This window comes from Adiantum capillus-veneris, chromosome 12 (genome assembly GCF_014529385.1).
Source record: "Adiantum capillus-veneris isolate H3 chromosome 12, ASM1452938v2, whole genome shotgun sequence".
Taxonomy (NCBI): domain Eukaryota; kingdom Viridiplantae; phylum Streptophyta; class Polypodiopsida; order Polypodiales; family Pteridaceae; genus Adiantum; species Adiantum capillus-veneris.
Genome location: NC_140942.1, coordinates 57,283,121 through 57,305,933, shown reverse-complemented (window position 1 = coordinate 57,305,933; position 22,813 = coordinate 57,283,121). Strand labels below are relative to the sequence as shown.

At 40.6% G+C, this 22,813-nt stretch overlaps 1 pseudogene; it reads left to right on the top strand.

Moving 5' to 3' along the window:
* The first annotated feature begins 3,626 nt into the window (after positions 1-3,626).
* Positions 3,627-22,813, top strand: part of LOC147445782 (shikimate O-hydroxycinnamoyltransferase-like) — a 240,283-nt pseudogene continuing 221,096 nt past the window's right edge.

The following is a 22,813-nucleotide window of genomic DNA, read 5'->3' as shown; positions in this document are numbered from 1 at the left end:
GAACCCATGTGATAGAAATTTTGCTATTGTAGTGAACCCCCCCCCCCCCCCCAAAACCTATTTCCTACACGAACTATCCATTCATGATTTATATATATTGGTCATTTTCTTTTTTGGTATGAAATATGGGGTTAGCCTATGATCCATAGTATATTAATGCAATGCATGGCTCTTCTAAGTCTCCCACTTTCACTAGAGTCTCGTTAGCTGCTCTTGTCTAATGACTCTTAGAGTAATAACTCTTATGAGTGGTATCTTATTCATCTTCATCACCCAAGAAATGACCTTGGTTTACTCCTCTTGTAGACTTGTAAAATCTATTAACATTTTCATTGCTTTGTTTAACATAAACATGTACACATTATGCATTTCTAAATTCTTCTTCATCCTGGACACAAATAGACTCAGGAAGAGATTCTTGCTTTCTCTTAATAATGTCGATTATCTCTTTATGGAACTCTTGATTTTCTATGCCAAGAACCTCACCCAAAGTAAATGCAACCTTATTATTCAAAATCCTCTCTTCTAATGTTTTTTTGAGATTTGTTATTGCCTCTATATTGGAGGTAGTAAGCTGATACATCTTGTCCAAATTAACTTCGACTCTTTTTTGGTTAATAGGCTCCACCTTCAACCCATAGGCGGTTGCCTCAACCATTGAGATGACATGTGTAGTAGCCATGTCCTCGAATAGCTTATTCCTTCCTCCTCTGACAAATTACTTCCCAAAGGCTTACCTACTTCACTTAAGTTAATATGGACTCTTTAAAGAAAAAAAGATCGTTCATCAAAGAATTCATTGAACCTTTCAGAACCCCTCCTTTCATTGTTGATACCATCACATCGTATGCACATGTGTACAAATCCTTCTCTAGTTTTAGGTCTTTGCCTTGTAGATTGGTTTGATGGTTCTCTTCTAACCTTGCAATCTTTAACTGTAGTTCTTGCCATCTAATTTAGATTTTTCCCTCTTTGGAACCACAATAATAACCTTTATAAAACTCTCACGAACTCTTGGGGCTTGAGTAAGTTTGACTATGATCTTGTCTCTTTGTCATTTTTTCTTACCTAGCCCCCATGCTCATTTCCAATCCCCCTTACATGCTCATTCATCTGAAGAATCACAACTAGCTAAAAAAATTATACTATCTATTCCATAGTCTATTAATGCAATTGATGGCTCTTCTAAGTCTCCCACTTTCACTAGAGTCTTGGTAGTTGCTCTTGTCTAATGACTCTTAGAGTAATAAGTCCCATGAGTGGTATCTTATTCATATTCATCACCCAAGAAATGACCTTAGTTTGCTCCTCTTGTAGACTTGTAACATCCAATAACATTTTCATCCTTTGTTTACCATAAACATGAGACACATTATGCATTTCAAAATTCTTCTTCATCCAGGACACAAATAGACTCAGGAAGAGATTGTTGATTTCTCTAATGTAAATCATTTCTTTATGGAACTCCTGATTGTCTATGCCAAGAACCTCACCCAAACTAAATTCAACCTTATTATTCAAAATCCTCTTCCAGAAAAAAATTGAGACGTGTTGTTGCCTCTATATTAGAGGTAGTAAGCTGAAACATCTTATCCAAATCAACCTCGACTATTTTTTGGTCAATAGGCTCCACATTCAACCCATGGGCGGTTGCCTCAACCATTAAGATGACATGTCTAGTATCCATGTCCTCAAATACCTTCTTACTCCCTCCTCTGCCAAATTCCTTCCCAAATGCTTACCTATTTCACTTGAGTGAATCTTGATCTTTGAAGAAAAAAAGATCCTTCATCAAAGCATTCATGGAACCTTTCACCATATCTCCTTTCATTGTTGATACCATCACATCGTATGCACCTGTGTGCAAATCGTATGCACCTGTGTACAAATCGTTCTCTTTTTTGAGGTCTTTGCCTTGTAGATTGGCTTGATGGTTCTCTTCTAGCCTTTCAATCTTTAAGGCGAGCTCTTGCATTGCCTTGAAAAAACCATCTAAGATAGATTTATTCCTCTTTGGAACCACAATAATAACATCTACAAAACTCTCACAAACTCTTCGGGCTTGAGTAGGTTTGACTATGATCTTGCCTCTTTGTCATTTTTGCTTAGCTAGCCCCCATGCTCATTTCCAATTCCCCTTACATGCTCATTCATATGAAGAATAACAAGTAGATAGAACTGTATACCATCCCCGCTTCAGGTAGTCAATGTAGCTCCATATCCTTTACATAACCACAAAGACACTTTGTTACATATCTACCATCAGATTGGTCAAGTTTATGCACCACTGATTGAAGGAATTTTCTTGAAGAAAGTTTTTTATTTTAATAGCTGGTTTATACTACATAAACACAACAAAGGCTTAAAACATTTGCATTACAATAGAATCAAAATTGCATCCCTTGTTGCTCTTGTTTCTCTATAACTTAAAATCTTTCTATTGAGACCTTCAATTAAGCTTCCGTTCCATCACCCTAGCCCATTTCACGTTGGGTTCACCAAAAATGTACTAGAAAGTTTGAGGTGGTGTTTGAAAAGGACCACGGTTTTGACTTTGAGAGTTCATCGCAAAAACTAGTAAATCATAGAGGATTCAAAGCAAAAGACACACTAAAATTGAGAAAAATGCTATTCATCCATCTAAAAAAGTACCAAAATCAACTCAAAACTCTTGTATGTATGATGATATGGTGTAGACTCGCGCCTAATTGCACATATGAAGTGTTCATTTGTCCTATTATAAACCTTAATCTTTCGCTTCAATTACTAAATAAGACCATTTTATACAATCTTAGGCGCTTCGTTAGACAGTCCCAAATGCCTACATGAAGAGAGAAAACCCTATTTGATGGCCTCACAAGCTCGAACATGAGGTAGATACAGCACGCACGGGACTACTCTATAAAGTAGCCCCTTAGCTTGAGCAACCATGACCACCGTTGTAAATGTGTCATTGTGATATATGCTTCTTTGGCTATTTTTGGATTTGCTTTATCAATATGTTGCCATTTTTAGCCCAAGCAAGCTAGGAAAGATCCCCAAATTTGTGAGAAACTTCCCTTGGCCTCCAATTACACGTTGAAACCCACATGTCAAGCATGTTGGATACATTCTTTATAGATATACATGAAACTTGCTAATTTAAGAGGAGATCAACCGCGTTAGACTTTCCAAGCAAGATGAGCGTGCCACTTCAAAACACTTGACAGTTGTACATTCCTAAATCAAGTTAAGCATTTATTCATTTGAGAAAATGTGCAAGAGTGATACATCTAGGGCCTCGTCTCCCTACTAAGGTATGTACACAATTGGAACCATTGCAACCTCTCACACATATGACATTATGTACATTGTTACATTTGGTCCCAGGTAGATATTTTATTTTCACATTATACACATGTCAACAACATCAAGTTTTGTGATGGCTCTGATATTGTACTATGCGTTTGTGATATCGTACTATGCATTTACTTGGACAACACAGTTAAGACTATGGGGCACAGGGAAATGATGTGGAAAATGTAGCAACAATTTACACTTGCATATCAACATAATACCGCATCAACAAATTTCGGGGCAAAGGCATTTAAAAAGTTGAGAGATGGCACAATAGCCAACCATGCGAGATGACGAGAGATGCTCCATCAGATTCTCCATCAGGAGATGACGAGAGATGGCACAGTAGCACAGCACCACGCGAGAGGAGAAAAACGTCACGTGCGTTTTCGGTATTTCGTAGCATGGCGTCAAGTAGCACAGCACCACGTAGTTGCCGGGGAGGCGGGGGGAGAGAGAGAGAGAGAGAGAGAGAGAGAGAGAGAGAGAGAGAGAGAGAGAGAGAGAGAGAGAGAGAGAGAGAGAGAGATTTAACGTCGTAGGAGCAATCCACAGAGAGAGAGAGAGAGAGATGAGAGAGAGAGTCTCTACGCCTTCTCTATAAGAAGAGATGCGGCCACTCATCACGTTCCGCATTGCAACCTTTGGCATCTGGGGTGCACTTTGCAGCTTGGCATGCAAAACTCAAAAGCGTCAATACTTTTCTCCGGTAATTGTACATGAGAGAGAGAGAGAGAGAGAGAGAGAGAGAGAGAGAGAGACGCATTGCCCAGGGCTAGAGCTACTTTGAATCATGTTTACAATATGTTTGTCTATGCTTTGCCAGCTACTTCAAAAACATAATAGGACGACTTCTTCTCTTATGAGGTTTTGGAGAAGGCACTAGTGCCCTTCTACCCCAGTGGCAAGAAGGCTCTTGAGGTCCTATGGGCGTATCTACCTTAATTGTATTGCCAAGGGTGTGCTTCTTGTCGAGGCAGAGATCGATGCCATTATCAATGACTTTGGTGATTTTGCACACACTCTTGCCCTTAAACAACATGTGCCTCATGTGACCTACACGGAAGAGTGACCACATCCTATGTAATCATTATGCACCATATTGGTTTATTTCGTAACAGTAGTCGACACAAATAATCTAAAGTGGTAACATTCTTTCAATGATGAGGGGCCTCGCTTGGTGTGGGGATGGAGCACCATGTTGCTGATGGGATCTCCAGTACCCACTTCGTCAACACATGGGCAGACATAGCAAAGGGGGGAAGGCATTCGACGTCATCCTTTTATCAACCGTACCCTTTTGCGGACGCGTGACCCATCTACACGGAAAATAGGGATCCAAAGGGGGGGCCATCTGCAAAAGAGACATGTGCAACAATGGGCTAAAAAGACCCTAAGGTTCAGCCCATTAAGACTTCCAAAATGCTAAGGTTCCAAAATTCAAAGGTTGTGTCCAAAGGGTTAAAGCTTAGGATAAATTGGGTGGTTTGTGTACTCTCCAAAACCAACACACATCCCTACACATGAGGGGGCGAGACCTAAAGGTAGGGGGATGAGAGAGAAAGACTAAAAAACTTACACACACACACAAGCTCCCATTTGAACACAAAGGGCATAAAGGACACATGTCAGATGCCTAAGCTAGTTGCTCCCAAAGTGTGCTCAATTCCTATTGGATAACCCTTGAAGTGGACCAATGAGAATTAGGCTAAAGTTAATTTAGTTTAATTAATTTTAAAACACTTAATAAAAAGAACCAATTAAAATTAAGTCTCCTGGATGATAATTCCTATTGGCCAAAATGAGGAAAGGTCCAATGGGGATTTAATTCATTTAAATCAATTAAGTTTATTGATAAAGCTCTCTCCAAAAGTGAAAGAGGGACACATGTCAGGAGGCTCTTCAATTTACCCCTATTTTCCTATTGGCTAAGCTTGCACTGTCCAATGGGGAGCCTGCAAGAGCAAATAGCAAGAGGGCTAGACCACGAGAGAGAGGGGGATGATTTTTGCAAGGCATTATCACACACACACTCACACAATCTCATGTGTGAAGAAAGAGAAGACTATCTCTTCCCAAGATTTAATGGAGAGCTCATCACCTACTCCAAGCTTGTGAGATAGAAGCCTACATCGACACACTGCTGGCATGTGGATGCAAATCCAACCAAGAGCCAAGCTTCAATGCATGCTCATCGCCTCTACCATGCTAATTACTAAGATAAGCTATGCTAATATGAGTGATTATGTGAGGAGATGTACATTTTTCTCGTAAGATACTCCTTCTTCCTCTCAATCTACTTTGATACCCTGCTAGCTCTCACCATCTTCGAAGGTGTGTGAGGTCCTGGGTCTGAGACCACGGATATTTTATGTTGTGTTTGCTAAGTGTTTTTCTTAGTGCATGAAGCTTTCATCTTAATTGCACTAGCTAGTCTTGAAGGAACACAAAGAATTGTATTGTACAATGTCTCCCTTCTGGGAGAAACCATAATACAAAGCCTTTTGGAGGGGGGACCGGCTCCATGAAAATCCGGTCCTCAACTATTTTAAATAGCTTAATTTGTCTCTCTTTTGAAAGTATTGTTCATGCTATCTAACTAGGTGTTATGCTTTTTGTTGCTCTCTCCACCCAAGCACTCTTGTAATTCTCATTAGGAATCTATTCTAATGAAATGCCCACTATGCTCATGCTAATTTCCACTACATAAAAGTTTCTAGGCCATTGAATGTTACATTGGTATCAGAGCACAAGGTTTCTCTTTTCTTGCTCAAGAAGGGAGGTCCTCAAGCTAGCTATAAATGGTTTGTATTATTAATTGCATGTGAGTAAGTAGAATACGGATTTTTCAGCCTTGCAATGCGCCTGCCTTTGTGCAGTTAACGGGGCATTACTGTCGAGATCTATGCTCTTAATAGTGGAGTCCTACAGGGCTTGCCTATGGCTTAACCTCTATTGAGCTATTAGAAGCTTGACAGGAGCCGGTGTTGTTTTGGTGTTGAAAGACCCTCTCTTCTATTCCTTGCAATTAAACGGTATTCGAGCCACGGGTACAATAGCTTGAGTTTTTTTTCTAAAGGGGTAAAGAGGAGTAGCAACTAAGGCTTGAAGTGCCAAAGTACACCTAAAAGTTGTTAGAATGGCTGACAATAGTAAAGAGAGTGAAATTAATGTTGATAACTTTGATTTAGCTAATGAGCAAGCTACTAATAATGCTTCGATGCTTGTTAAATATCTTGTTTCTAGGCTTCAACAAGCCATGGGCAATCCATCTCTCCAAAGTGAAGTGCAACGACAGCTTCGTGCTCACGGGATTCTCCAAGCTCATCACCATGACGAGAGAACACCTAGGAAGCCTCCTTGTGAGACTCCAAAAATAGGTCTCTCTCCGATTCGGGAAGAAGAAGAGAATCCATATGAAGGGCTCAAGAATTTACTTCTTGATGATGCATCTCCTTCCCAAAGGAGAACTCAAGAGCCTCCACCAAAGGAACGAGAAAGAAGTGAGTCTCCCGCCACCTCAACGGAGATGGCCCCATGAAGACGGCGGGCTAAACGCTTTCCATCACCACCAAAGCGGAGAAGACCATCACACTCTTCTCCACGCCATAATTCAAAGAGGGATGATAAAAAGCAAGAGAAGAAAAAGGCGAGAAAGAGGACACCCTCTTCTCCATCTTCTTCATCCTCTTCCTCTTATGAAAGTGATGGTGAAGACAACGAAGATCAAGACAAGAAAAAGGTGAGAAAGAGGTCACCCTCTTCTCCACCTTCTGAAGAAAGTGATGGTGCAACCTTTGAACCATCAAAAGAAGAGGCCATAGGTAATCCTATGCCGCATGGAAGAGGTCATCGAAGTTGAAGAAATTCAAAGAGGGAGGCAAGAGCATCTCTTTCCTTACCTATAATGGTGCCTTTGGTGCTAAGGACAAACCCTTGGCCTTTATCCAACAGTTCGATGCGGCGTTTGGAGATGAGGGCTTCACGGAGTCCTCTAAGCTATGCCATGTAGCTATACACTTTCAACAGTCCGCCAGGCAATGGTGGTCTAGCCTATGAGCCAACGGTGAAGCTCCACGAACATGGAAAGCTTTATGAGCTTCCATTATGAAGCAATTTTTGGCCACCGATGCCAAAGAAAAAGTAATCACCGAATGGCGAAGCATAAAGCTCTCTCCCTATGAATCCATCCACAAATATGTAGACAAGTTCTGGGACCTACAACTCAAAGACACTGTCTTCAAAAAATTGGATTTTGGAGAGCAAAAGCAACAATTTTGTGTGGGCTTAACCGAAGAAACGGCAGAGTATGTCAACTCCCAAAGGCCACCTACCATATCGGCGGTAATACACCATACTATGGTGGCGTCTCGAATCAATTTCCAAACGGGGGCTAAAAGAAATAATAAGCCCACGGAAAACAAGGGCTCCAAAGAGCCTATGGGGAAGGACAATGTCCAAAAGTCCCCTAAGGGAAACTCCAACAAAGCTAAAGAGAAGGGAGTTTACAAAGGTAAAAACAAACTCTCTCCTGAAGAGCTTGAGCGTTATCGCAAGGATAACCGGTGTTTCAAGTGCTGCAAACAAGGGCATGCGTACCGCGCTTGTCCCCAAAAGAACAACCGCCAAGATCCTCCTAAAGCTTCCTTGGTTGAAATCCAAGAGGAGGAGACTCACCAAACTCACCACAAAGGATCTCCTCTATGCCATGCTTGGGGAAAGGTAAGAGAACATGATGCTTTGATTCTCTTTGACACTCGTTCTACTCACAATTTTATATCTATAGAGTTGGCCACCAAGCTAGGCATACAAACCTACGAGATGGGAGATGTCCTACCCGCAGACAATGCGTTCAAGGAGCAAGAAGCTTCAGTCACTCCCTTAATCGGGAAGTTGAGGCTTCATGTTCAAAGCTTTGTGGACAAAGAGTACTTCTTTATCTCTCCTCTCAAGCATGAGGATGTAATCCTAGGGGCACCATGGTTTGACCGCCTGGCTGCCAATGTTAAATTTTCTCAAAGAAGAATCTCCTTTAAGTTCAGGGAAAAAGACATGTATATGGATGCTAAGGAAATGGGTAACACTATCCCCATTGTACATACACTAGCTTTCAACAAGTCAATAAAGAGCTCTATTTCCGTGTACATGATTTTTGTTAAAGATTCTCAAAATGAACCTAATGCTTTAGCAAAAGAAAATAAAAGCAACCAAAAGGAATTAGAGTTATCCAATTTTCTCAAGGGGTTTCAAGATGTTTTTATTGACGACATCCCTTGTGATCTACCTCCTAAATGAGGTAATGATGACCATGCAATTGAACTTCTTCCATGAAGTTCACCGCCTAACAAACCTCCTTATAGAGTTTCTCAAGCTCAACAAGAGGATATTATGCGGCAAGTGCATGAGTTAGTTGAGAAGGGCATGGTTAGGCCTAGCTCATCTCCATTTTGCTCACCTGTGCTATTAGTGCAAAAGAAAGACGGCACATATCGTATGTGTGTCGACTATAGAGCACTAAATACGATCACTATCAAGAATAGGTTTTCCGTTCCACGGGTAGAAGACCTATTTGATAAGCTACAAGGATCGATCTACTTCAGTAGGATTGACCTAAAAAGTGGCTATCATCAAATAAGGATTGTTGATCAAGACATTGTAAAGAACGCATTTCGCACCACATTTGGTCTTTATGAATACATTGTCATGCCTTTTGGCTTGACCAATGCACCAGCCACATTCAACCACTTGATGGAGAAGCTGTTCAGGCCTCATCGAACCTTCACTGGAGTGTTCTTTGATGATATTATCATCTACTCTAATTCATTAGACGAACACAAGCAACACCTCCAGGTAATATTTTAAGTTTTAAGAGAGAATAAACTTTATGTTAATCGAAAGAAAAGTGAATTTTTCTTGCAAGATAATTAGTATTTAGGTCACATTATCTCTCAAGATGGCATGCAAATGGATCCATCAAAGTTAGAGGTAATAAAAGGATGGCCTAAACCAAGGAATCTTCATAAACTAAGAAGCTTTTTAGGTATGTGTGCATACTATAGACGCTTTATAGAAAAGTTCTCACAAATTGCAGGAGCATTACATGACCTAACAAAGAAAAGCGTTAGGAATATGGACTGCTAAGGAGAACAATGCTTTCAAAAATCTTAAAGAAAAGCTTATCTCTCAATGTGTGTTTACACTACCGGATCTCTGAAAACCATTTGAGGTCCAATGTGATGCTTGTGGTGATTGCCTTGGAGCTATTTTGCTCCAAGAAGAGCATGCCAAAGGCTATGAGAGTCGAAGACTCAACCCTGTTGAGCAAGCTCTAGGCATATACGAAAACGAACCCCTTGCAATTCTACATGCCTTAGACTCATGGAAGCACTATTTATTGGGGACTCCTTTCATTCTGTGAACGGATCACCAAAGTCTTAAGTACTTCATGATGCAGACCAAGCTCTCCGACAAACAAATGAGGTGGGCAAATTTCCTTTCACAAATTCATTTTCATATTGCTCACATTGCTGGCAAGCATAATCAAGTAGCTGATGCACTCTCAAGACGGCCAAGAGTGAATGCGGTTTTCATAGCAGCTCACAATGATCTATCTTCAATGATAGATGAGTATGCTATTAATCCCGATTTTAGAGATGTGATTTCAGCCCTTGCATTAGGGAAGAAAGAAGAACCATTTACTTTACAAGATGGTTATCTTCTCTATGGCAATAGACTATGTGTTACTAACTCACTACGTGAGAAAGTAATGTATGAATCTCATGCTCCACCTTATGTGGGGCATAGAGGGATTCAGTCTACCTTAAAGGGAATTGAAACATATTTCTATTGTCCTAACATGAAAGTGAACATACAAGAGTATGTTTCTAAATGTGTGGTATGCCAAAAGACAAAATTTGTTAGAGGGAAGCAACTTGGATTGCTTCAACCCTTGCCAATCCCTAATTCACCATGGGAGAGCATATCCATGGATTTTATCTTTGGATTGCCTAAGTCCATCCATGGGAATACGAGAATATGGACAATAGTAGACAGGTTCACTAAACAAGCTCATTTTATACCTGTCAAAAAGACTATCAAAGCCCATCAAATGGCAACCCTTTTCATTTCACAAATTTTCAAGTACCATGTCTTGCCAATGTCCATAGTGTCGGATAGAGATCCTAGAATGACCAATAATTTCTGGAAGGGTCTCTTTGAGAATTTAGGGACAAGGCTAATTTTCTCTTCAGTCTATCATCCACAAACCGATTGCGAAAGTGAAATAGCTAACCTATCCATTCTCGATGTACTAAAAGTCTATGTAACGGAAGTAGATCAAAGATCCCAATGGGAGAAGTACTTACCCTTAGTGGACTATGCTTACAATAACACTGTACATACTTTCACGGGAAAAGCACCTTTCAAGGTAATTGAAGGAAGATCAAAAAGTCCCTTGCTACTGAAGGTACATGGGAAAATCTTCGCTGCAGATGAGTATAGCCGAGACCTACAAGAATCTTTTCAAAACATTAAGGATGCTATCTCTATCTCACAACAAAGGAAAAAGGTTGATGCTGACAAGCACAGAAGAGCCCAAGGCTTTAAAGAAAATGATTGGGTCTTATTAAAATTTCCCAAGGCTCGATTAAGGCACACGACGGGCAAGAATCCTACGAGACACCAAAAGTACTATGGTAAGCTAGCAAAAAGGTACTATGGACCCTTTCAGATTCTTAGGCCAATTAATGACATGGCCTATCAACTCAAGTTGCCCAATCATTGGCTCATACACAATGATTTTCCATGTGAGCCTATTAAAGCCTTACAAAGGAGAGCCACCTCAAGAACCAACTATTGAAGACCCACCGGAGATCAAGGACCAAGAGGAGGTTCTGCAGCCCGAGTCCATTCTCCGACATGAAGACAAGGTACTAAGAGGCGGTAAGACTATCCGACGATATCTTATTAAATTTAAGAATTATCCTTTTGAAGATGCTAGATGGATGCAAGGCATACAATTAAAGGATAACCTAAACCTTGTCAATGCTTACAATGCTTCCCAAGGGTAAGCAAATATAAAAAATTTTAAAAATGAACAAAGTTTTTGTCTTATAAGACTTTGTTTTATTTATTGTGCACAAAAATGAAGTAGTATGCATGCTTAGATCAAGTTTGCAGAGACGACGTCTCCCAAACACCAAGTACAGCTTGTCACTCTACTATGGAAGACTGATAGTACTAATGTGCAAACATGCTTGTGGCAGCCTCAGGCTCTCAAGCACCAAATGGACTAGTCATCCATTGTGGAATGATGTCGTAGGGTAACATAGGGATCCTCTACCCGCTAAGAAAAGGACTCATGAATATGATTTATCTTCTCTACACCATAGTCGAGGACCACTATGATTTCAAGAGAGAGGTAATGTCATAATAATCAATATCTAATTCTCCTAAATGATTTTCTCAATTTAAACTGATAATTTAATATAGGTAAGTGCCAGGGGAGAAAAAGCTAGAATATTGGTTAAGCTAGCAGACCAGCCACAGTAGGGATCCAAAGGACGGAAAATAGGGATCCAAAGGGGGGACCATCTGAAAAAGAGCCATCTACAAAAATGGGCTAAAAAGACCCTAAGGTTCAGCCCATTAAGACTTCCAAAATGCTGAGGCTCCAAAATTCAAAGGTTGTGTCCAAAGGGTTAAAGCTTAGGATAAATTGGGTGGTTTGTGTACTCTCCAAAGTCAACACACATCCCTACACATGAGGGGGCAAGCCCTAAAGGTAGGGGGATGAGAGAGAAAGACTAAAAACCTTACACACACACACAAGCTCCCATTTGAACACAAAGGGCATAAAGGACACATGTCAAATGCCTAAGCTAGTTGCTCCCAAAGTGTGCTCAATTCCTATTGGATGACCCTTGAAGTGGACCAATGAGAATTAGGCGAAAGTAAATTTAGTCTAATTAATTTTCAAAACACTTAATAAAAATAACCAATGAAAATTAAGTCTCCTGGATGATTATTGGACAGCCCGTGAAGGGGTCCAATAGAAATTGAGCAGCCCAATGGGCTACTTAATTCCTATTGGCCAGAATAAGGAAAGGTACAATGGGGATTTAATTCATTTAAATCAATTAAGTTTATTGATAAATCTATCTCCAATAGGGAAAGAGGGACACATGTCATAAGGATCTTCAGTTTACCCCCTATTTTCCTATTGGCTAAGCTTGGCACTGTCCAATGGGGAGCCTGCAAGAGCAAAAAGGAAGAGGGCTCGCCCAAGAGCGAGAGGGGGCTGATTTTTGCAAGGCATTATCACACACACACTCACACAATCTCATGTGTGAAGAAAGATAAGACGATCTCTTCCCAAGCTTTTATGGAGAGCTCATCACCTACTCCATGCTTGTGAGATAGAAGCCTACATCGGCACACTCTTGGCATGTGGATGCAAATCCAACCAAGATCCAAGCTTCAATGCGTGGTCATCTCCTCTACCATGCTAATTACTAGGCTAAGCTATGCTAATATGAGTGATTATGTGAGGAGATGTACATATTTCTCGTAAGATACTCCTTCCTCTCAATCTACTCTTATACCCTGCTAGCTCTCACCATCTTCGAAGGTGTGTGAGGTCTTGGGTATGAGACCAGGGATAATTGATGTTGTGTTTGCTAAGTGTTTTTCTTAGTGCATGAAGCTTTCATCTTCATTGCACTAGCTAGTCTTGAAGGAACACAAAGAATTGTATTGTACAATGTCTCTCTTTATGGGAGAAACCATAATACAAAGTCCTTGGGAGGGGGGACCGGCTCCATGCAAATCCGGTCCTCAACTGTTGTCAAAAGCTTAATTTCTCTCTCTTTTGAAAGTATTATTCATGCTATCTAACTAGGTGTTATGCTTTTTTTTGCTCTCTCCACCCAAGCACTGTTGTAATTCTCATTAGGAATCTATTCTAATGAAATGCCCACTATGTTCATGATAATTTCCGCTACACACAAGTTTCTAGGCCATTAATTGTTACACAAGCAAGCGCGTAAAAATATACGAGAGAATATATATATCATATGCCTTGGTGAATGGAGGAGGATTGGTACTAATATTTTTAAGGGTAGTCCATGGATAATTTTGCTCAAATTGAGCTCTACATTGAGGGGTTAGATTTTGCAGGTTGGGAAATGTTGCCAAAGTGTATGATGGTGTACTTTGTCCCCAGTCTGCAATGCCGGCATACACTCCTCACTTGTCAAAATGGAGTAGAATATTGCTAGTGTGTAGATCATTGTGAATAAATTTGTGACTATGCACGAATTTAATCGTCTGCAGGGGAACATTGCAGATTGGCAAAATGTTGTCTCTGAATTGTTGTACAGTTCCAGACATGTGAGGAACTCTCTGATGGCAGGCTTGCTTCCATCATGATGACATGCTTGAATCCACTGCTCAAGATGACCTCCATTCCAAAGCTTGAAGATCAACATAGGTCTTTTGTTATACCGAACAAGAGCACAAGGCAATATCATGCCATAATGCTGAATAGTTGCAGAAGTTGCCTCCTCTAGCACGATCTGCAATGCTGGCTTGCTTCCTATTTGGTCTTTGTATATCTTCATCGCATTGATAGGACCTTTGAAGAGAGGATGAGCCACTGATACTTGTTTCACATTTGCAAAACGTCCCTCACCTAATTGGGGTGCTTGCAAGTGAAAGATGGAATGCTCCCCAAGTAAGTGTAGGACAGGAGGACGCATCGTATCATCTAGGTTTACAGTGGAGTACTGAGCACCTGATGGAGGAGGTACATCCTCTAAACATTTCATGCATCATAATAACAACAGTAATGAAAGACACGATGGTCAAAGCATTCAGGATTGAAGAATGTAGAATATATATCTTCTCCCTACAGTGCAACACGGGGTCAGCAGCAACCACAGACGAAGAATTCATTAAATCCGATCTCTTTGCAATGCGACGTGATGGTCAAAGCATTCAGGATTGAAAACATTTCATGTATCATAATAACAACAGTAATGAAAGACACGATGGTCAAAGCATTCAGGATTGAAAACATTTCATGTATCATAATAACAACAGTAATGAAAGACACGATGGTCAAAGCATTCAAGATTGAAGAATGTAAAATATATATCTTCTCCCTGGAGTGCAACACGGGGTCAACAACAAGCACTGACTAAGAATTCATTAAATTCAATCTCTTTGCAATGCGATGTGATGGTCAACAACAACCAAGAATGATGGATTTACAAACTCGAAACTTCTCCCTGCAGTGCGACACGGTGGTCTGCAACAACCAAAGATGAGGAAGCTATTGAATCCAATCTCCTTGCAGTGCGACGCGATGGTCAACAACAACCAAGAACCATGGAATTAAAAATACTAAACCTCTCCCTGCAGTGCCACACAATGGTCAGCATCAACCAAAGACGAGAAATTTGTTGAATCCAATCTCCTTATAGTGCGACATGATGGTCAGTAGCAACCAAGGACAATGGATTTGGTAGCCCTAAACTCCTCTCTGCAGTGCGACACGGTGGTCAGCAACAACCAGAGACAAGGAATCTACTAAACCCAATCTCCTTGCAGTGCGATGCAATGGTCAGCAACAACCAAGGACAATGGATTTAAAATACTAAACCCCTCCCTGTAGTGCGAAATGGTGGTCAACAACAATCAGAGCTGAAGAATCTATTAAATACAATCTCCTTGCAGTGCAATGTGATGGTCAGCAACAACCAAGGATGATGGATTTGACAACGCTAAACCCCTCTCTGCAGTGCATGGTGGTCAGTAACAACCAAAGACAGGAATCCATTTTTTAAATCCAATCTTATAATAGTGCAATGCAATGGTCAGTAGTAGCTAGAAAGAAAAGATGCATGATAGCTAACTCCTCCCTGTAGTGCGACTCGGTGGCCAGCAACAACCAGGGATGGAAAGTATAATTGTACAACCTAAGCTACTCCCTGAAGTGCAACACGGAGGTCAGCAACAGTCAAGGACGAAGGGTCGAAATTCTAACCCCCCTTGCATTGTGTCACGAGGATCAACACAACCAAGGACGGGTGTCTAAACCTACACACTAACACTGAGGTGTGAGCAAAGCTCCACAACAACAGTGCTAGTAAAAAACAAAATACAAACTAACACTGAGGTGCGAGAAAAGCTCCACAACAATAGTGTTAGCAAATTAACTACAAAAAAAGGGAAAAAACACTATAAGAAAAATCACTTGCTCTATGGCTCGTTGCGGATGTTGTGTGCTCGTTGTCTATTGCTCTCTCTAAAGCTCCAGTAACTCTGTCTCTATCTCTCTAGCAATCACAATCACCTGCTCTGTGGCTTGTTGAGGATGTGTTGTGCCTGCTGTCTACTGCTCTCTCTAAAGCTCCCGTAACTCTGTCTCTATCTCTCTATTTAAATATACTTCTTTTCTATTCGGATATGCACATATATAACGGATATACAACGTATATATCCGTAATATACGTAAACTTTATAATATACAGGCATATAAATGCAACTTAGGCTATAATGTGCATACCTATCTGGGGATCGTGGCCCTAAAGGTGGCACCTTTGCGTGCTTTCCCACTTGATAAGATTGCTAATATGGTTTGACAATGTACATATTCCAAGTGTTTCATGGTGGCACACTCATCTTGCCTATAAAGACTGATGCGGGTAAAAACTACCAAAAATAGAAGCTAACAGGTGCCGTGCAGAATTGCATGGATAGTGACCCAAAATGGTATATTGATGAAAAATGATGCATATCTATTTCTTTTATGCTCATGTGAGTGATCCCATAAATCTAGGAACTTTTTACTATGTTTGGGATTTTTCGCATCAAAAATGGTATTTTTTGGGTCAAAAACCAGTTGCAAAAAGCCTAGTTTTGGTCCAAAGTGGAAAATTGGCCTAAAAATTTACACATCAGCTGAGAATTACGAGGGGGAGAGAGAAGGAGAGCTGGTTTTTACAAAAAAAAAAACTGCAATTTCTGACTACTGTACAATAGCTTCCATGGTTGCCCAATCTGTGTGATGCAGTCTCGCCTCTTCGCAACCTTGAATCTGACCTTGTGAGGGAGTGAATTAGGGTTTTGCCTTATCAAAATGGTGTGCGGGCTTCAACTTAGAAGCTCTCAAATCTTTGAAAAATCAAAAAATCATTGTCGTGAAGGTGGAAGCTCGTGCATTCCTTTCAGTTGTTTGATGTTACGACTATGTAATTGGGGACGAGGCTACATGATACCATGAAAGAGGTTTGGGTTTTGATTGATATTTGTGCTTGTATGAGCATTGAGGTTTCATAGATGAAACTTTAGTGTCTTTAAATGGTCTTTTCAAGTGAGATTAAATATGAATTGGGGATTCTCCCATCATAATCTCAACTACAAAAACGAGCAAATTCCAAGCACGATAGGAAAGAAGGTTTGTGACTTTGTTGTCACAAATGCTCTTAGATTTTCAGTCACCCTTAGAAAGAGGGTTGGTAATTTTACATAATTTTTTTTTATTAAAGTGTTTGTGACTCTCATCACGAACTCTCACAGCCAGAGGTCCTGCACCTTCCCACTTTTAAGTCTCCCACTTTCACTGGGGTCTCGGTAGCTGCTTTTGTCTAATAACTCTTAGAGTAATAAGTCTTGTGAGTGGTGTTGTATTCATCTTAGTCACCCAAGAAATGAACTTGGTTTACTTCTCTTGTATCCTTGTAACATCCAATAAAATTTTCATTGCTTTGTTTACCATAAACATGTACACATTATGCATTTCAAATTCCTCCTTCATCCTCTACACAAATAGACTCAGTAAGAGATTGCTGCTTTCTCTTGGTAATGTCAATTATTTCTTTATGGAACTATTGACTTGCTATGCCAAGCACCTTACCCAAAGTAAATTATTCAAAATGCCAAGCACCTTACCCAAAGTAATGCTTGGCTATGCCAAGCACCTTACCCAAAGTGAATTATTCAAAATCCTCTCTTCCAATCTTTTTTTGAGATTTGTTGTTGTCTCTATATTGGATCTTGTAAGATGATACACCTTATCCAAATGATTATCCACTCTTTTTTTGTTTAATAGGCTCCACCTTCAACCCATGTGCGGTAGTTGGCAGTCGTAGCATAGAGCTCAACCCACTGACATAATGTCAATCCGGTGGATCAGAACCCGGCTACTGCATGGAGGCGTAAATGCACCAAATGTGATAGCTTGAGGACTCTAGGAAGAGGGGAAAAGCATGGGAATAGAAGAGGGAAAGCTCGGGAAGCTAGATCTACACACACATGCACTCAACCTACACTCTAACTCTCTACACATGAGGACATTGATGCTTCCCTTGCTCTCATCTCAAGCACACACACTCTAATCACACATTAAGCACACACATGGAAGCCTAATTAGATCAATGCATGCAATACACGTACACACACACTCTAATCTAGCACACATGTGAAGCTAGAATGCTCCAACAAGAGGGAAACTTGAGAGAGAAGCGGAGATTAAGACTTAATCAAGCAACAACAATACACATAAGCATGAAAGACAAGAGCAAGTAGTACTCAAGGCATGGCTACCCCCTAACAATCAAGGGCATCGGTTTAGGGCCTTGACCAAGGGAGCCAAGGTGATTCCCCTCGCCTGCCAAAGACCACTAAGGCGATAGGCCGTACACATAAACATAGACTTTATTTTTCATTTGGTAGCCCTTTGTTTTGGTGTTTTTTGGTTGGATTTCTCTTCCAAAGTGTATGATGCAATCTCATAAAGTGTAACCAAATGAAACAAGCTTGCACATAGAACTAGCACACCTAAATGCTTGTCAATCATTATGTAGAAATTTCAAAACCTAGAGCTAGCAATGTCATGAACTAGGATTAACACAAGGTCACAAATGAATACCCATGATTACTAAAAATAAGGTCAAACTTAAATTAATGATTTGCACCAAAGCACCTAGATGGAAACTTGCAAAAGCTAGCCTAGCTTGCAAAAACTCATGTGGTTGTGCACTTTATGCACATCAAGGAAAATGTAGTGATAAGAGGAGAAAGAGGCAATCATGGAAAAAGTACACCTGTAATGGGGTGGATCCTCGTATCCGGATGTGATGATAGACCCCAATAGCAATGGAGATGGCCCACCAAATGCAAATCGCTGGGAGTAAATGTCAAGCTAGTTCGCATGCTTCTTTTTCCTGCACAAAAGTAAGACCCAAAGCACAATACCTCGAGGGGCATATCAGCAGGAAAAGAAGCAATGGTGAAAACAAAATAAAAGTCCTAAACTAAGATCTGAAAACCTAGATATCCAGAGGGAAAAACCCACTGGGAAAAAGTGCCTCTGGTATATGCGCATGTGTCTAGTGCACCATGATCAATCAATACAAATCAAAGTCACATACGACTAGAACGAATAAGAGAACCCTTTCCAAATAAAAGGATAGCTCTCTGTCTAACGGTCAAAGGCTGGCTAGCACCTAGATCTATACATGTGGTCTCCGCTAAAGGGAAAATATCATTTCTAGGGATGACACCAGCCTCTATGTCACTGGTCATAGGTCTCTGAAGCTCATGTATCACTAGTACACTCCTACATAGCTCTATGTCTCTATGATGGTCAATAGAAATCTGACTCGAGCTAGTGCTAGGGTCTACGTGTGATAAACTAGGTGGAAGGCTCTTAGGTTGCCAGATCTGCAATGCTCGCGCTCTCAAATGGATATCAGTATGAGCTCGTCTAGCATGTTTGTGTGTGCATCTATCTCTAGGACATGCTCGCTGCTGTGGAGGGGCTAGCCTCTTTATGGGCCATCTCGTCTCTCGACATCTAGCTCGTGGAGGTCTCGCGCTAGGGTATGATTGTGTATGCGCCGGGTATGCTACCACTCGTGGCCTAGGTACCCAAACATGTCTCTGTCCCTCAAAATAGTCATGTGCCTCAAGTGACCATCTAGATGTGAGCCAATCATGTGAAAGTCCGTCATCGGTCATATGGATCTCTATAAACACAATCGTGTCGTCACAAGGCAAAGATCTAGCGTGTATCTCGGTACGAGGAACATAGACCTCTCGAAGGGTCCGGGAAGCTCTACGTGGAAAACTACGTGCCTGATCTATCATGGGTCGCTCCTCGGTGGCACTACTCGGCTAGTTATCTCTAGTTAGGAGAGACAAAAAAATATATAAAAAAGTATTACATCCAAGTTTGTATATAATATTTCAAATTTAATTCTGGTATAATTGTAGTGTGTGTTTTATGTAAATATTTTGAAAATTTTTATATATACCTATGTTGAAGTGTGGGTTTTATCAATCCTACGTACATCATTTTTTACCATCTACTATACATAATAATTTGCTATTTTTTTCTTGTACATACATGTGTATACTTGTATAGAGATATTTCAAATAATAACACCAAAATGGCTATAGCTTACCATTGGTGTAACTCCACCCCAAGACAATTAAAACACCAAAAATATTCATCTTTTTATGGTAACCTCATAATGAGGGAGACTTATTTTTACGTTGACCCCTTTATATTTTTCTGCCTATATTATTCATATTTTGACTTGTACACATTTTTAATACCCCTCAATATTTGATTTTCTTAGTTGTATTATTTACTTATATCATAAGCTCAACAATATCTGCAAATATAGACCCACAAAATAAGGTTAAGGATATGTGGCATGCATGCATGATGTAATGCCAAGGGAAAACCTAAGGGAGGTCATGGACCGGGAGGGGGGCCCACTGCCAATGGAGGCGGGATCCTATGGGCAAGGTCTATAAAGGGAGGTTGAGCGAAGGATCAAGTACAAAAATTCCCTCAATCTCACACTGGTATCAGAGCTCAAGGAGGGGGGCAGCAATGGAGAAGGGGAAGTACAGGGGCATGGACTCTTGTTCTCTCTCTCTCTCTCTCTCTCTCTCTCTCTCTCTCTCTCTCTCTCTCTCTTCTCTTTATCACACCCAAGAAGGCTATGGTGCTATCAAGAAGGGGGATTCTTCTCTCTCAATAGGCGTGCTTGCATGCCTTGGGATGCTCGGGAGCAGGGATGGGCCATGACCGATAGCAAATTCCCCTAGAGGGCCAAAAGTAGGTGGATGTGGGGATGCCCACTTTCAAGGAACAAAGGCTCACGTTCAAACTCCACAGAATCGCTCGTAGTTAGGCTCAATGGGTTTGCGCTGCAATGGGGAGGTTTTTCAACACAGGGGCTTATGCTCTTGTAGTTTGCCATTGTCTTCTCCCACTTTGTGTTGCAGGCCCACCATCGCCATGCAATTTTTTTTCTCTAAGCCACCCTAAGGGGCCGTGCCCACAAAATCCACAGAAGTCACCCACTAAGTGAGACTAACACTAGGACTAAGGAAGCCCATGGGTGGGTATATAGTGCATGCATGGCATGCAATAGGTAAGAAGGAATCATGCAAAGGTTGTATTATTCGATCGCCAACAGAAAACGCAGTTGACTAGCACCTAAGGCTCAAAAAAACTGGCATGCAAAGGGTAATTAAACTTAAATGATAGCTTCTCAAGGAGATGAACAACTACCTTATAACCATAAATCCCATGTCAAAGTCATGAAAGGCATGCTCAAGGAAAATAATCATGGGTATGTCATGCAAGGCTTGGAAATATAATAGATGGTTGAAGCAATTAGCAAACACATTGCTAAACAAACACCCAACAATGCTACATGGACTTCTAAGAGTCGGTAATCAAGCCAGCTTTAATGTTTTCAATAATGCCTTCATTGAATCTTGAAGATCTCTCTCCATTATAAGAAAAGGCAAGCAATGGAAAGAATGACAACTTACTCTTTGGAGATATTTGTGCTCAGCATGGGGCAATTTGAGCATGTTCGGTAAGTCTTGAAATTTTTTCACACATAGAATGTGAAACCTTAAACGGCTATGAGCAGAGTCGCTGGCCAAATAAATTATACTATCAAGGGTCTCCCGTTATGGCTGCCAAATTCCTAGTTTTGGCATGGAATTTTTTGGTCCTAGGCAATGTTTTCTCCTCAGGTGCAGGCAAGGCATATAGCATACTGGTACAGGCAAGGCATGTGGCATGTAAAGTGCGGGTATTTGGAAAGGCCAACCATTCATTACAATTTTCAAGAAGTTGTAAAATAAGTTTGCTAGGACAGGGCTCCTAGACGGGTCATCTGTCATTAATGCAATCAGACAACGACATGATCCACCCACTGTTGGCAAAGCTTGATCCGATGAGTTTTCTATGACATTACTCAAGAAAGGGCTCCTAGACGGGTCATCTGTCATTAATGCAATCAGACAATGACAGGATCCACCCACTGTTGGTAAAGCATGATCCGATGAGTTTTCTATGAAATTACTCAAGAAAGGTTCCGTCTACAAATACAAGGTACATCTCTTGCAATTTTTCTCTTGCTTTTTCAATATTTTGCACACTTTAACAACATCAATTATCTATGAATGCTCGACACGGTCGAGTTTATTTTGCTATGACATTGTACATTGGCAAGAGTATATGTTCGCTATGAGAACCAAAACTCCATAAGTACTTATGCAAATCAAGGCCTTGCTTTTTTCATTTGCATCGCAGTTTCCACAGTTTGGAATATGATATTAGCAGAAAAATTTGGGAAAAACTTTCCCATATGTTTGCACATTTTTACATCCCACGAGGGTGTACATAATACATATGCTACCTCACTCAAGGAGTGCATATGACTATGAGCCAGATTCAAGCAAACTACTAGAAACCTCGTCACAAGTGTGTGACAAGGTTAGTACATTTCAAGTTATGTTTGTTCTTGTCTATGTTTTACTTTTTATTTTGGAAAAGATCTCAATATTGTGCAAAGCAAAGAGCTCGGGCAGACTCCATAAAAAGCAATATACAAAGCAAAGTGCTTTGTTGGACTTCATGTGAAGCATGGATTCTCTTATGTCCTAATGTATTATCAATGATTACTTCACATCAATGATAATGGCACACATCTTTGGCACTGTGTGGATATAAGCTCACAGTTTACACAATGGTGCAGTGTGATGTATCCATGCTAGTGTACTTTTGCAAGGCACCTGTACCAAAGGAATACATGGTTGAGATTGTCATTGAAGCCACGGGCTTATTATTCTGTTTGTTTGCTTGGTATGCATGACATACTAGTACGATGGCGGTACAACACCCATTATTGCATACGCTTCCGCTATAGCACTAGTTACTCTTTTAAGGAAAAGCTCAGTTATTATTGTTTTAAAACATTTTGGGTTTATGTTTATTCATAGGCAAAGTCCCATACATATGCACCTTCTCGTTACAATCACAATCCCATACATGGTAAGTGAGTCAAGGTGTTATTTATGGTACCTCTCTCTCTGAGAGTGTGGTACAAGTACACTATTGTACGCTTATATGATAAGCTAAGATAGAGACATGGTCTAC